A 15,659-nucleotide genomic window follows, 5' to 3' on the forward strand; every position below is an offset into this window, starting at 1 on the left:
CAAAGGGATGACGTGGCCTTTTGCATCCTCTTCTGGCACCTACAGGAAACCAGGTCCTCCCGCATGATTCCAAGTCTTTGGACGAAAGATCCAAGCATGAAAGGCCTTCTTCAGTGTGCTTGAATGCAGAGGTCTTAGGGCTGCCCTTAAGCATTTAGCTTTAGAAACACAGCAAAGGATGGTTTCTCCACGTAGATCATGAGAGTGGTGTGATGCACGTGGTCAGTTCAGGCTGATAGAGTTGTGGCCCAGAGAAACGCTTTGTTCTGATGAAAGGATGATCAGATGAAGGACTCCAACAGCCTCTTCCCTAAACGTTGTTGCAAGTCCTACTCTCAGCACACGTATGTTTCAGACTTAAGCTGCATTCCGAGAGGACACCATGCAAACATACGTTTGGGCATTCCACGGTGTATGAATTTGGAGAAAGCAACTGAAAGTGTTAGATAGTGAAGATTGAGCTCAGTGACCCCAGAAAAATTTCCATTGCACGGTTGAATTAAGCTGCCCTAGCCATCGGAGGAGCTTACTCGCCTGAGGCTCCTGGTCCTCCCTGCTTTTCACCTGTTGAACAGAACGCCCACCCGTCGTGCTTCCAATGCTGTGCAGAAAGCAGCTTTCTTTGCCTCTTCCCCTGAGGCTGGGCAGAAGGCCTCTTCACAGTATTCTCATATCTGGGAGTATACGTATATACAAGAAGCTCTAATTTTCACAGCAGTGTTTGGCTGCCTTTCTGAATATGGCTGAGTAGGAAATCACATGATCTGAGACAGTCCCAGAGCCTTTTCCGCAGGACAACAGCTCTGAGGTTTGGGGCCTCATCACCACCGCGCTTTGGAGAAGCTTGCACCCACCTGTTGCTTACATGGTGCCTGGGGATTAAAAAATGGGCACTCACGTTACAAAGCTCAGACTGTGGCATGGGAGACCGGCTTCCATACCACCCAGACAACCTGGGCCCCTCTGCAGCAGCCAGGAAGTAGCAGGAAAACGCCACTTTTGAGAATTTCAAGGTAAATTCGTTGAATGCCGGAATTCTTCTGACAGCCGGCCTTCTTCAGCAAGGCTTCACTTGAATGGCAAAACAAGCGAGGGCGTGCCGCCGCTCAGCAAAAGAGAGTACTACACCGGATAAATCGCCCAGTCGCTCAGAGTGCAGCCACCCAAGACAGACACTGAAATCACACTGCAAGAAGAATTCGTTGTACGCGGGAATTTTTCTTACAGAAAGTCTTCCACAGCAAGGCCGCATGCGATTGGCCCCACAAGCGAAGCATCTGCTGCTCAGCTGAAGACAGCTCCACACAGCAGACTTCACTCAGGTGCTTAGAGTGCAGGCACACAGGACAGACACGGAAAACACATTGAGTGCTGTTTCAGCATCCAGTGCAACGATGTCAATGATTCCTTGAATGGAGCGTTCTGCGCTGCTTCCTTTCACCCACATAAGCTGAATCCAAAGCTGACTTGCCTCCACTACGTTTATTTCAGAGCATCTACTCTAACTTCCCTTGTGGCTAGTGGGAATGCCTATTCCAGGCCCACTTATGTCTTTGAGATAGAGGACGTATAGAGAATACAGCCTTTCACTACAACGTTTACTGGTTTCCATACCACATAGGAGCAAATTGCATGCAAGGCGAAAGCAACCTTGTGTTCTCTCAGGGAGGGTCTCCTCAGTGCATGGTGGAATGTTTCCTATTTCAAAGTCTGGCATAAGGCTCTCCTGCAGCGGTTTCGGACACTTTACAGCTAAGGCGTCATCATGGCATTGCTAGCAAAGGGATGACGTGGCCTTTTGCATCCTCTTCTGGCACCTACAGGAAACCAGGACCGCCCGCACGATTCCAAGTCTTTGGACGAAAGATCCAAGCATGAAAGGCCTTCTTCAGTGTGCTTGAATGCAGAGGTCTTAGGGCTGCCCTTAAGCATTTAGCTTTAGAAACACAGCAAAGGATGGTTTCTCCACGTAGATCATGAGAGTGGTGTGATGCACGTGGTCAGTTCAGGCTGATAGAGTTGTGGCCCAGAGAAACGCTTTGTTCTGATGAAAGGATGATCAGATGAAGGACTCCAACAGCCTCTTCCCTAAACGTTGTTGCAAGTCCTACTCTCAGCACACGTATGTTTCAGACTTAAGCTGCATTCCGAGAGGACACCATGCAAACATACGTTTGGGCATTCCACGGTGTATGAATTTGGAGAAAGCAACTGAAAGTGTTAGATAGTGAAGATTGAGCTCAGTGACCCCAGAAAAATTTCCATTGCACGGTTGAATTAAGCTGCCCTAGCCATCGGAGGAGCTTACTCGCCTGAGGCTCCTGGTCCTCCCTGCTTTTCACCTGTTGAACAGAACGCCCACCCGTCGTGCTTCCAATGCTGTGCAGAAAGCAGCTTTCTTTGCCTCTTCCCCTGAGGCTGGGCAGAAGGCCTCTTCACAGTATTCTCATATCTGGGAGTATAAGTATATACAAGAAGCTCTAATTTTCACAGCAGTGTTTGGCTGCCTTTCTGAATATGGCTGAGTAGGAAATCACATGATCTGAGACAGTCCCAGAGCCTTTTCCGCAGGACAACAGCTCTGAGGTTTGGGGCCTCATCACCACCGCGCTTTGGAGAAGCTTGCACCCACCTGTTGCTTACATGGTGCCTGGGGATTAAAAAATGGGCACTCACGTTACAAAGCTCAGACTGTGGCATGGGAGACCGGCTTCCATAGCACCCAGACAACCTGGGCCCCTCTGCAGCAGCCAGGAAGTAGCAGGAAAACGCCACTTTTGAGAATTTCAAGGTAAATTCGTTGAATGCCGGAATTCTTCTGACAGCCGGCCTTCTTCAGCAAGGCTTCACTTGAATGGCAAAACAAGCGAGGGCGTGCCGCCGCTCAGCAAAAGAGAGTACTACACAGGATAAATCGCCCAGTCGCTGAGAGTGCAGCCACCCAAGACAGACACTGAAATCACACTGCAAGAAGAATTCGTTGTACGCGGGAATTTTTCTTACAGAAAGTCTTCCACAGCAAGGCCGCATGCGATTGGCCCCACAAGCGAAGCATCTGCTGCTCAGCTGAAGACAGCTCCACACAGCAGACTTCACTCAGGTGCTTAGAGTGCAGGCACACAGGACAGACACGGAAAAACACATGGAAAGCTGTTTCAGCATCTAGTGCAACGATGTCAATGATTCCTTGAATGGAGCGTTCTGCGCTGCTTTCTTTCACCCACATAAGCTGAATCCAAAGCTGACTTGCCTCCACTACGTTTATTTCAGAGCATCTACTCTAACTTCCCTTGTGGCTAGTGGGAATGCCTGTTCCAGGCCCACTTATGTCTTTGAGATAGAGGACGTATAGAGAATACAGCCTTTCACTACAACGTTTACTGGTTTCCATACCACATAGGAGCAAATTGCATGCAAGGCGAAAGCAACCTTGTGTTCTCTCAGGGAGGGTCTCCTCAGTGCACGGTGGAATGTTTCCTATTTCAAAGTCTGGCATAAGGCTCTCCTGCAGCGGTTTCGGACACTTTACAGCTAAGGCGTCATCATGGCATTGCTAGCAAAGGGATGACGTGGCCTTTTGCATCCTCTTCTTGCACCTACAGGAAACCAGGACCGCCCGCACGATTCCAAGTCTTTGGACGAAAGATCCAAGCATGAAAGGCCTTCTTCAGTGTGCTTGAATGCAGAGGTCTTAGGGCTGCCCTTAAGCATTTAGCTTTAGAAACACAGCAAAGGATGGTTTCTCCACGTAGATCATGAGAGTGGTGTGATGCACGTGGTCAGTTCAGGCTGATAGAGTTGTGGCCCAGAGAAACGCTTTGTTCTGATGAAAGGATGATCAGATGAAGGACTCCAACAGCCTCTTCCCTAAACGTTGTTGCAAGTCCTACTCTCAGCACACGTATGTTTCAGACTTAAGCTGCATTCCGAGAGGACACCATGCAAACATACGTTTGGGCATTCCACGGTTTATGAATTTGGAGAAAGCAACTGAAAGTGTTAGATAGTGAAGATTGAGCTCAGTGACCCCAGAAAAATTTCCATTGCACGGTTGAATTAAGCTGCCCTAGCCATCGGAGGAGCTTACTCGCCTGAGGCTCCTGGTCCTCCCTGCTTTTCACCTGTTGAACAGAACGCCCACCCGTCGTGCTTCCAATGCTGTGCAGAAAGCAGCTTTCTTTGCCTCTTCCCCTGAGGCTGGGCAGAAGGCCTCTTCACAGTATTCTCATATCTGGGAGTATAAGTATATACAAGAAGCTCTAATTTTCACAGCAGTGTTTGGCTGCCTTTCTGAATATGGCTGAGTAGGAAATCACATGATCTGAGACAGTCCCAGAGCCTTCTCTGCAGGACAACAGCTCTGAGGTTTGGGGCCTTATCACCACCGCGCTTTGGAGAAGCTTGCACACACCTGTTGCTTACATGGTGCCTGGGGATTAAAAAATGGGCACTCAGGTTACAAAGCTCAGACTGTGGCATGGGAGACCGGCTTCCATACCACCCAGACAACCTGGGCCCCTCTGAAGCAGCCGGGAAGTAGCAGGAAAACGCCACTTTTGAGAATTTCTAGGTAAATTCGTTGTATGCGGGAATTCTTCTGACAGCCGGCCTTCTTCAGCAAGGCTTCACTTGAATGGCAAAACAAGCGAGGGCGTGCCGCCGCTCAGCAAAAGAGAGTACTACACAGGATAAATCGCGCAGTCGCTCAGAGTGCAGCCACCCAAGACAGACACTGAAATCACACTGCAAGAAGAATTGGTTGTACGCGGGAATTTTTCTTACAGAAAGTCTTCCACAGCAAGGCCGCATGCGATTGGCCCCACAAGCGAAGCATCTGCTGCTCAGCTGAAGACAGCTCCACACAGCAGACTTCACTCAGGTGCTTAGAGTGCAGGCACACAGGACAGACACGGAAAACACATTGAGTGCTGTTTCAGCATCCAGTGCAACGATGTCAATGATTCCTTGAATGGAGCGTTCTGCGCTGCTTCCTTTCACCCACATAAGCTGAATCCAAAGCTGACTTGCCTCCACTACGTTTATTTCAGAGCATCTACTCTAACTTCCCGTGTGGCTCGTGGGAATGCCTGTTCCAGGCCCACTTATGTCTTTGAGATAGAGGACGTATAGAGAATACAGCCTTTCACTACAACGTTTACTGGTTTCCATACCACATAGGAGCAAATTGCATGCAAGGCGAAAGCAACCTTGTGTTCTCTCAGGGAGGGTCTCCTCAGTGCATGGTGGAATGTTTCCTATTTCAAAGTCTGGCATAAGGCTCTCCTGCAGCGGTTTCGGACACTTTACAGCTAAGGCGTCATCATGGCATTGCTAGCAAAGGGATGACGTGGCCTTTTGCATCCTCTTCTTGCACCTACAGGAAACCAGGACCGCCCGCACGATTCCAAGTCTTTGGACGAAAGATCCAAGCATGAAAGGCCTTCTTCAGTGTGCTTGAATGCAGAGGTCTTAGGGCTGCCCTTAAGCATTTAGCTTTAGAAACACAGCAAAGGATGGTTTGTCCACGTAGATCATGAGAGTGGTGTGATGCACGTGGTCAGTTCAGGCTGATAGAGTTGTGGCCCAGAGAAACGCTTTGTTCTGATGAAAGGATGATCAGATGAAGGACTCCAACAGCCTCTTCCCTAAACGTTGTTGCAAGTCCTACTCTCAGCACACGTATGTTTCAGACTTAAGCTGCATTCCGAGAGGACACCATGCAAACATACGTTTGGGCATTCCACGGTGTATGAATTTGGAGAAAGCAACTGAAAGTGTTAGATAGTGTAGATTGAGCTCAGTGACCCCAGAAAAATTTCCATTGCACGGTTGAATTAAGCTGCCCTAGCCATCGGAGGAGCTTACTCGCCTGAGGCTCCTGGTCCTCCCTGCTTTTCACCTGTTGAACAGAACGCCCACCCGTCGTGCTTCCAATGCTGTGCAGAAAGCAGCTTTCTTTGCCTCTTCCCCTGAGGCTGGGCAGAAGGCCTCTTCACAGTATTCTCATATCTGGGAGTATAAGTATATACAAGAAGCTCTAATTTTCAAGGCAGTGTTTGGCTGCCTTTCTGAATATGGCTGAGTAGGAAATCACATGATCTGAGACAGTCCCAGAGCCTTCTCTGCAGGACAACAGCTCTGAGGTTTGGGGCCTCATCACCACCGCGCTTTGGAGAAGCTTGCACCCACCTGTTCCTTACATGGTGCCTGGGGATTAAAAAATGGGCACTCAGGTAACAAAGCTCAGACTGTGGCATGGGAGACCGGCTTCCATACCACCCAGACAACCTGGGCCCCTCTGCAGCAGCCAGGAAGTAGCAGGAAAACGCCACTTTTGAGAATTTCAAGGTAAATTCGTTGAATGCCGGAATTCTTCTGACAGCCGGCCTTCTTCAGCAAGGCTTCACTTGAATGGCTAAACAAGCGAGGGCGTGCCGCCGCTCAGCAAAAGAGAGTACTACACAGGATAAATCGCCCAGTCGCTCGGAGTGCAGCCACAAAAGACAGACACTGAAATCACACTGCAAGAAGAATTCATTGTACGCGGGAATTTTTCTTACAGAAAGTCTTCCACAGCAAGGCCGCATGCGATTGGCCCCACAAGCGAAGCATCTGCTGCTCAGCTGAAGACAGCTCCACACAGCAGACTTCACTCAGGTGCTTAGAGTGCAGGCACACAGGACAGACACGGAAAAACACATAGAAAGCTGTTTCAGCATCTAGTGCAACGATGTCAATGATTCCTTGAATGGAGCGTTCTGCGCTGCTTTCTTTCACCCACATAAGCTGAATCCAAAGCTGACTTGCCTCCACTACGTTTATTTCAGAGCATCTACTCTAACTTCCCTTGTGGCTAGTGGGAATGCCTGTTCCAGGCCCACTTATGTCTTTGAGATAGAGGACGTATAGAGAATACAGCCTTTCACTACAACGTTTACTGGTTTCCATACCACATAGGAGCAAATTGCATGCAAGGCGAAAGCAACCTTGTGTTCTCTCAGGGAGGGTCTCCTCAGTGCACGGTGGAATGTTTCCTATTTCAAAGTCTGGCATAAGGCTCTCCTGCAGCGGTTTCGGACACTTTACAGCTAAGGCGTCATCATGGCATTGCTAGCAAAGGGATGACGTGGCCTTTTGCATCCTCTTCTTGCACCTACAGGAAACCAGGACCGCCCGCACGATTCCAAGTCTTTGGACGAAAGATCCAAGCATGAAAGGCCTTCTTCAGTGTGCTTGAATGCAGAGGTCTTAGGGCTGCCCTTAAGCATTTAGCTTTAGAAACACAGCAAAGGATGGTTTCTCCACGTAGATCATGAGAGTGGTGTGATGCACGTGGTCAGTTCAGGCTGATAGAGTTGTGGCCCAGAGAAACGCTTTGTTCTGATGAAAGGATGATCAGATGAAGGACTCCAACAGCCTCTTCCCTAAACGTTGTTGCAAGTCCTACTCTCAGCACACGTATGTTTCAGACTTAAGCTGCATTCCGAGAGGACACCATGCAAACATACGTTTGGGCATTCCACGGTTTATGAATTTGGAGAAAGCAACTGAAAGTGTTAGATAGTGAAGATTGAGCTCAGTGACCCCAGAAAAATTTCCATTGCACGGTTGAATTAAGCTGCCCTAGCCATCGGAGGAGCTTACTCGCCTGAGGCTCCTGGTCCTCCCTGCTTTTCACCTGTTGAACAGAACGCCCACCCGTCGTGCTTCCAATGCTGTGCAGAAAGCAGCTTTCTTTGCCTCTTCCCCTGAGGCTGGGCAGAAGGCCTCTTCACAGTATTCTCATATCTGGGAGTATAAGTATATACAAGAAGCTCTAATTTTCACAGCAGTGTTTGGCTGCCTTTCTGAATATGGCTGAGTAGGAAATCACATGATCTGAGACAGTCCCAGAGCCTTCTCTGCAGGACAACAGCTCTGAGGTTTGGGGCCTTATCACCACCGCGCTTTGGAGAAGCTTGCACACACCTGTTGCTTACATGGTGCCTGGGGATTAAAAAATGGGCACTCAGGTTACAAAGCTCAGACTGTGGCATGGGAGACCGGCTTCCATACCACCCAGACAACCTGGGCCCCTCTGAAGCAGCCGGGAAGTAGCAGGAAAACGCCACTTTTGAGAATTTCTAGGTAAATTCGTTGTATGCGGGAATTCTTCTGACAGCCGGCCTTCTTCAGCAAGGCTTCACTTGAATGGCAAAACAAGCGAGGGCGTGCCGCCGCTCAGCAAAAGAGAGTACTACACAGGATAAATCGCGCAGTCGCTCAGAGTGCAGCCACCCAAGACAGACACTGAAATCACACTGCAAGAAGAATTGGTTGTACGCGGGAATTTTTCTTACAGAAAGTCTTCCACAGCAAGGCCGCATGCGATTGGCCCCACAAGCGAAGCATCTGCTGCTCAGCTGAAGACAGCTCCACACAGCAGACTTCACTCAGGTGCTTAGAGTGCAGGCACACAGGACAGACACGGAAAACACATTGAGTGCTGTTTCAGCATCCAGTGCAACGATGTCAATGATTCCTTGAATGGAGCGTTCTGCGCTGCTTCCTTTCACCCACATAAGCTGAATCCAAAGCTGACTTGCCTCCACTACGTTTATTTCAGAGCATCTACTCTAACTTCCCGTGTGGCTCGTGGGAATGCCTGTTCCAGGCCCACTTATGTCTTTGAGATAGAGGACGTATAGAGAATACAGCCTTTCACTACAACGTTTACTGGTTTCCATACCACATAGGAGCAAATTGCATGCAAGGCGAAAGCAACCTTGTGTTCTCTCAGGGAGGGTCTCCTCAGTGCATGGTGGAATGTTTCCTATTTCAAAGTCTGGCATAAGGCTCTCCTGCAGCGGTTTCGGACACTTTACAGCTAAGGCGTCATCATGGCATTGCTAGCAAAGGGATGACGTGGCCTTTTGCATCCTCTTCTTGCACCTACAGGAAACCAGGACCGCCCGCACGATTCCAAGTCTTTGGACGAAAGATCCAAGCATGAAAGGCCTTCTTCAGTGTGCTTGAATGCAGAGGTCTTAGGGCTGCCCTTAAGCATTTAGCTTTAGAAACACAGCAAAGGATGGTTTGTCCACGTAGATCATGAGAGTGGTGTGATGCACGTGGTCAGTTCAGGCTGATAGAGTTGTGGCCCAGAGAAACGCTTTGTTCTGATGAAAGGATGATCAGATGAAGGACTCCAACAGCCTCTTCCCTAAACGTTGTTGCAAGTCCTACTCTCAGCACACGTATGTTTCAGACTTAAGCTGCATTCCGAGAGGACACCATGCAAACATACGTTTGGGCATTCCACGGTGTATGAATTTGGAGAAAGCAACTGAAAGTGTTAGATAGTGTAGATTGAGCTCAGTGACCCCAGAAAAATTTCCATTGCACGGTTGAATTAAGCTGCCCTAGCCATCGGAGGAGCTTACTCGCCTGAGGCTCCTGGTCCTCCCTGCTTTTCACCTGTTGAACAGAACGCCCACCCGTCGTGCTTCCAATGCTGTGCAGAAAGCAGCTTTCTTTGCCTCTTCCCCTGAGGCTGGGCAGAAGGCCTCTTCACAGTATTCTCATATCTGGGAGTATAAGTATATACAAGAAGCTCTAATTTTCAAGGCAGTGTTTGGCTGCCTTTCTGAATATGGCTGAGTAGGAAATCACATGATCTGAGACAGTCCCAGAGCCTTCTCTGCAGGACAACAGCTCTGAGGTTTGGGGCCTCATCACCACCGCGCTTTGGAGAAGCTTGCACCCACCTGTTCCTTACATGGTGCCTGGGGATTAAAAAATGGGCACTCAGGTAACAAAGCTCAGACTGTGGCATGGGAGACCGGCTTCCATACCACCCAGACAACCTGGGCCCCTCTGCAGCAGCCAGGAAGTAGCAGGAAAACGCCACTTTTGAGAATTTCAAGGTAAATTCGTTGAATGCCGGAATTCTTCTGACAGCCGGCCTTCTTCAGCAAGGCTTCACTTGAATGGCTAAACAAGCGAGGGCGTGCCGCCGCTCAGCAAAAGAGAGTACTACACAGGATAAATCGCCCAGTCGCTCGGAGTGCAGCCACAAAAGACAGACACTGAAATCACACTGCAAGAAGAATTCATTGTACGCGGGAATTTTTCTTACAGAAAGTCTTCCACAGCAAGGCCGCATGCGATTGGCCCCACAAGCGAAGCATCTGCTGCTCAGCTGAAGACAGCTCCACACAGCAGACTTCACTCAGGTGCTTAGAGTGCAGGCACACAGGACAGACACGGAAAAACACATGGAAAGCTGTTTCAGCATCTAGTGCAACGATGTCAATGATTCCTTGAATGGAGCGTTCTGCGCTGCTTTCTTTCACCCACATAAGCTGAATCCAAAGCTGACTTGCCTCCACTACGTTTATTTCAGAGCATCTACTCTAACTTCCCTTGTGGCTAGTGGGAATGCCTGTTCCAGGCCCACTTATGTCTTTGAGATAGAGGACGTATAGAGAATACAGCCTTTCACTACAACGTTTACTGGTTTCCATACCACATAGGAGCAAATTGCATGCAAGGCGAAAGCAACCTTGTGTTCTCTCAGGGAGGGTCTCCTCAGTGCACGGTGGAATGTTTCCTATTTCAAAGTCTGGCATAAGGCTCTCCTGCAGCGGTTTCGGACACTTTACAGCTAAGGCGTCATCATGGCATTGCTAGCAAAGGGATGACGTGGCCTTTTGCATCCTCTTCTTGCACCTACAGGAAACCAGGACCGCCCGCACGATTCCAAGTCTTTGGACGAAAGATCCAAGCATGAAAGGCCTTCTTCAGTGTGCTTGAATGCAGAGGTCTTAGGGCTGCCCTTAAGCATTTAGCTTTAGAAACACAGCAAAGGATGGTTTCTCCACGTAGATCATGAGAGTGGTGTGATGCACGTGGTCAGTTCAGGCTGATAGAGTTGTGGCCCAGAGAAACGCTTTGTTCTGATGAAAGGATGATCAGATGAAGGACTCCAACAGCCTCTTCCCTAAACGTTGTTGCAAGTCCTACTCTCAGCACACGTATGTTTCAGACTTAAGCTGCATTCCGAGAGGACACCATGCAAACATACGTTTGGGCATTCCACGGTTTATGAATTTGGAGAAAGCAACTGAAAGTGTTAGATAGTGAAGATTGAGCTCAGTGACCCCAGAAAAATTTCCATTGCACGGTTGAATTAAGCTGCCCTAGCCATCGGAGGAGCTTACTCGCCTGAGGCTCCTGGTCCTCCCTGCTTTTCACCTGTTGAACAGAACGCCCACCCGTCGTGCTTCCAATGCTGTGCAGAAAGCAGCTTTCTTTGCCTCTTCCCCTGAGGCTGGGCAGAAGGCCTCTTCACAGTATTCTCATATCTGGGAGTATAAGTATATACAAGAAGCTCTAATTTTCACAGCAGTGTTTGGCTGCCTTTCTGAATATGGCTGAGTAGGAAATCACATGATCTGAGACAGTCCCAGAGCCTTCTCTGCAGGACAACAGCTCTGAGGTTTGGGGCCTCATCACCACCGAGCTTTGGAGAAGCTTGCACACACCTGTTGCTTACATGGTGCCTGGGGATTAAAAAATGGGCACTCAGGTTACAAAGCTCAGACTGTGGCATGGGAGACCGGCTTCCATACCACCCAGACAACCTGGGCCCCTCTGAAGCAGCCGGGAAGTAGCAGGAAAACGCCACTTTTGAGAATTTCTAGGTAAATTCGTTGTATGCGGGAATTCTTCTGACAGCCGGCCTTCTTCAGCAAGGCTTCACTTGAATGGCAAAACAAGCGAGGGCGTGCCGCCGCTCAGCAAAAGAGAGTACTACACAGGATAAATCGCGCAGTCGCTCAGAGTGCAGCCACCCAAGACAGACACTGAAATCACACTGCAAGAAGAATTCGTTGTACGCGGGAATTTTTCTTACAGAAAGTCTTCCACAGCAAGGCCGCATGCGATTGGCCCCACAAGCGAAGCATCTGCTGCTCAGCTGAAGACAGCTCCACACAGCAGACTTCACTCAGGTGCTTAGAGTGCAGGCACACAGGACAGACACGGAAAACACATTGAGTGCTGTTTCAGCATCCAGTGCAACGATGTCAATGATTCCTTGAATGGAGCGTTCTGCGCTGCTTCCTTTCACCCACATAAGCTGAATCCAAAGCTGACTTGCCTCCACTACGTTTATTTCAGAGCATCTACTCTAACTTCCCGTGTGGCTCGTGGGAATGCCTGTTCCAGGCCCACTTATGTCTTTGAGATAGAGGACGTATAGAGAATACAGCCTTTCACTACAACGTTTACTGGTTTCCATACCACATAGGAGCAAATTGCATGCAAGGCGAAAGCAACCTTGTGTTCTCTCAGGGAGGGTCTCCTCAGTGCATGGTGGAATGTTTCCTATTTCAAAGTCTGGCATAAGGCTCTCCTGCAGCGGTTTCGGACACTTTACAGCTAAGGCGTCATCATGGCATTGCTAGCAAAGGGATGACGTGGCCTTTTGCATCCTCTTCTGGCACCTACAGGAAACCAGGTCCTCCCGCATGATTCCAAGTCTTTGGACGAAAGATCCAAGCATGAAAGGCCTTCTTCAGTGTGCTTGAATGCAGAGGTCTTAGGGCTGCCCTTAAGCATTTAGCTTTAGAAACACAGCAAAGGATGGTTTCTCCACGTAGATCATGAGAGTGGTGTGATGCACGTGGTCAGTTCAGGCTGATAGAGTTGTGGCCCAGAGAAACGCTTTGTTCTGATGAAAGGATGATCAGATGAAGGACTCCAACAGCCTCTTCCCTAAACGTTGTTGCAAGTCCTACTCTCAGCACACGTATGTTTCAGACTTAAGCTGCATTCCGAGAGGACACCATGCAAACATACGTTTGGGCATTCCACGGTGTATGAATTTGGAGAAAGCAACTGAAAGTGTTAGATAGTGAAGATTGAGCTCAGTGACCCCAGAAAAATTTCCATTGCACGGTTGAATTAAGCTGCCCTAGCCATCGGAGGAGCTTACTCGCCTGAGGCTCCTGGTCCACCCTGCTTTTCACCTGTTGAACAGAACGCCCACCCGTCGTGCTTCCAATGCTGTGCAGAAAGCAGCTTTCTTTGCCTCTTCCCCTGAGGCTGGGCAGAAGGCCTCTTCACAGTATTCTCATATCTGGGAGTATAAGTATATACAAGAAGCTCTAATTTTCACAGCAGTGTTTGGCTGCCTTTCTGAATATGGCTGAGTAGGAAATCACATGATCTGAGACAGTCCCAGAGCCTTTTCCGCAGGACAACAGCTCTGAGGTTTGGGGCCTCATCACCACCGCGCTTTGGAGAAGCTTGCACCCACCTGTTGCTTACATGGTGCCTGGGGATTAAAAAATGGGCACTCACGTTACAAAGCTCAGACTGTGGCATGGGAGACCGGCTTCCATAGCACCCAGACAACCTGGGCCCCTCTGCAGCAGCCAGGAAGTAGCAGGAAAACGCCACTTTTGAGAATTTCAAGGTAAATTCGTTGAATGCCGGAATTCTTCTGACAGCCGGCCTTCTTCAGCAAGGCTTCACTTGAATGGCAAAACAAGCGAGGGCGTGCCGCCGCTCAGCAAAAGAGAGTACTACACCGGATAAATCGCCCAGTCGCTCAGAGTGCAGCCACCCAAGACAGACACTGAAATCACACTGCAAGAAGAATTCGTTGTACGCGGGAATTTTTCTTACAGAAAGTCTTCCACAGCAAGGCCGCATGCGATTGGCCCCACAAGCGAAGCATCTGCTGCTCAGCTGAAGACAGCTCCACACAGCAGACTTCACTCAGGTGCTTAGAGTGCAGGCACACAGGACAGACACGGAAAACACATTGAGTGCTGTTTCAGCATCCAGTGCAACGATGTCAATGATTCCTTGAATGGAGCGTTCTGCGCTGCTTCCTTTCACCCACATAAGCTGAATCCAAAGCTGACTTGCCTCCACTACGTTTATTTCAGAGCATCTACTCTAACTTCCCTTGTGGCTAGTGGGAATGCCTATTCCAGGCCCACTTATGTCTTTGAGATAGAGGACGTATAGAGAATACAGCCTTTCACTACAACGTTTACTGGTTTCCATACCACATAGGAGCAAATTGCATGCAAGGCGAAAGCAACCTTGTGTTCTCTCAGGGAGGGTCTCCTCGGTGCACGGTGGAATGTTTCCTATTTCAAAGTCTGGCATAAGGCTCTCCTGCAGCGGTTTCGGACACTTTACAGCTAAGGCGTCATCATGGCATTGCTAGCAAAGGGATGACGTGGCCTTTTGCATCCTCTTCTTGCACCTACAGGAAACCAGGACCGCCCGCACGATTCCAAGTCTTTGGACGAAAGATCCAAGCATGAAAGGCCTTCTTCAGTGTGCTTGAATGCAGAGGTCTTAGGGCTGCCCTTAAGCATTTAGCTTTAGAAACACAGCAAAGGATGGTTTGTCCACGTAGATCATGAGAGTGGTGTGATGCACGTGGTCAGTTCAGGCTGATAGAGTTGTGGCCCAGAGAAACGCTTTGTTCTGATGAAAGGATGATCAGATGAAGGACTCCAACAGCCTCTTCCCTAAACGTTGTTGCAAGTCCTACTCTCAGCACACGTATGTTTCAGACTTAAGCTGCATTCCGAGAGGACACCATGCAAACATACGTTTGGGCATTCCACGGTGTATGAATTTGGAGAAAGCAACTGAAAGTGTTAGATAGTGAAGATTGAGCTCAGTGACCCCAGAAAAATTTCCATTGCACGGTTGAATTAAGCTGCCCTAGCCATCGGAGGAGCTTACTTGCCTGAGGCTCCTGGTCCTCCCTGCTTTTCACCTGTTGAACAGAACGCCCACCCGTCGTGCTTCCAATGCTGTGCAGAAAGCAGCTTTCTTTGCCTCTTCCCCTGAGGCTGGGCAGAAGGCCTCTTCACAGTATTCTCATATCTGGGAGTATAAGTATATACAAGAAGCTCTAATTTTCACAGCAGTGTTTGGCTGCCTTTCTGAATATGGCTGAGTAGGAAATCACATGATCTGAGACAGTCCCAGAGCCTTCTCTGCAGGACAACAGCTCTGAGGTTTGGGGCCTCATCGCCACCGCGCTTTGGAGAAGCTTGCACCCACCTGTTGCTTACATGGTGCCTGGGGATTAAAAAATGGGCACTCAGGTTACAAAGCTCAGAGTGTGGCATGGGAGACCGTCTTCCATACCACCCAGACAACCTGGGCCCCTCTGCAGCAGCCAGGAAGTAGCAGGAAAACGCCACTTTTGAGAATTTCAAGGTAAATTCGTTGAATGCCGGAATTCTTCTGACAGCCGGCCTTCTTCAGCAAGGCTTCACTTGAATGGCTAAACAAGCGAGGGCGTGCCGCCGCTCAGCAAAAGAGAGTACTACACAGGATAAATCGCCCAGTCGCTCAGAGTGCAGCCACCCAAGACAGACATTGAAATCACAGTGCAAGAAGAATTCATTGTACGCGGGAATTTTTCTTACAGAAAGTCTTCCACAGCAAGGCCGCATGCGATTGGCCCCACAAGCGAAGCATCTGCTGCTCAGCTGAAGACAGCTCCACACAGCAGACTTCACTCAGGTGCTTAGAGTGCAGGCACACAGGACAGACACGGAAAAACACATGGAAAGCTGTTTCAGCATCTAGTGCAACGATGTCAATGATTCCTTGAATGGAGCGTTGTGCGCTGC

This window comes from Manis pentadactyla, chromosome 17 (assembly GCF_030020395.1).
Source record: "Manis pentadactyla isolate mManPen7 chromosome 17, mManPen7.hap1, whole genome shotgun sequence".
Taxonomy (NCBI): Eukaryota; Metazoa; Chordata; class Mammalia; order Pholidota; family Manidae; genus Manis; species Manis pentadactyla.